This window comes from Rhincodon typus, unplaced genomic scaffold (genome assembly GCF_021869965.1).
Source record: "Rhincodon typus isolate 14 unplaced genomic scaffold, sRhiTyp1.1 hic_rhity00000082, whole genome shotgun sequence".
Classification (NCBI taxonomy): Eukaryota; Metazoa; Chordata; class Chondrichthyes; order Orectolobiformes; family Rhincodontidae; genus Rhincodon; species Rhincodon typus.
In genome coordinates, this window is record NW_025965720.1 from 28,825 (window position 1) to 29,894 (window position 1,070).

Below are 1,070 nucleotides of genomic sequence, written 5' to 3' on the forward strand. Positions count from 1 at the left end.
CTCTCTCCATTCTCTCTCTCCATTCTCTCTCTCCATTCTCTCTCTCTCTCTCTCTCTCTCGCACTCTCGCTCTCTCGCTCTCTCTCTCCATTCTCTCTCTCCCTCTCTCTCTCCATTCTTTCTTTCTCTCTCTCTCTCTCTCTCCCTCTCTCTCCCTCTCTCTCTCCATTCTCTCTCTCTCCCTATCTATACATTGTCTCTCCTTTGTCTCTCTCTCCATTCTCTCTCTCTTTCCCTATCTCTCTCTCAATTCTCCCTCTCTTTCCCTATCTCTCTCTCAATTCTCCCTCTCTTTCCTTTCTCTCTCTCTCCAACCTCTCTCTCTCCATTCTCTCTCTCTATATCTCCCTCTCTATATCTCCATTGTGTCTCTCGCTCTCTCTCTCTCGCCATTCTCTCTCTCCTCCCTCTCTCCATTCACTCTCTCCGCTCTCTCTCTCTCTCTCGCGTTCTCTCTCTCTCTCTCGCGTTCACTCTCTCTTTCTCGCGTTCACTCTCTCTTTCTCGCGTTCACTCTCTCTCTCCCGCGTTCACTCTCTCTCTCCCGCGTTCACTCTCTCTCTCCCGCGTTCACTCTCTCTCTCCATTCTCTCTTTGTCCATTCTCTCTCTCTCTCTCGCCATTCTCTCTCTCCTCCCTCTCTCCGTTCACTCTCTCTCACTCTCTCGCGTTCACTCTCTCTCTCCATTCTCTCTCTCCAATCTCTCTCTCTCCAATCTCTCTCTCTCCAATCTCTCTCTCTCCAATCTCTCTCTCGCCATTCTCTCTCTCGCCATTCTCTCTCTCGCCATTCTCTCTCTCGCCATTCTCTCTTTGTCCATTCTCTCTCTCTCTCGCCATTCTCTCTCTATTCTCTCTCTCCCTCTCTCTCTCTGTTCACTCTCTCTCTCTGTCTCTCCATTGTCTCTCCCTTGTCTCTCTCTCCATTCTCTCTCTCTTTCCCTATCTGTCTCTCTCTCTCTCTCCCTCTCTTTCCTTTCTCTCTCTTTCCTTTCTCTCTCTCTCCACCCTCTCTCTCTCCAACCTCTCTCTCTCCAACCTCTCTCTCTCCATATCTCCATTGTCTCTCT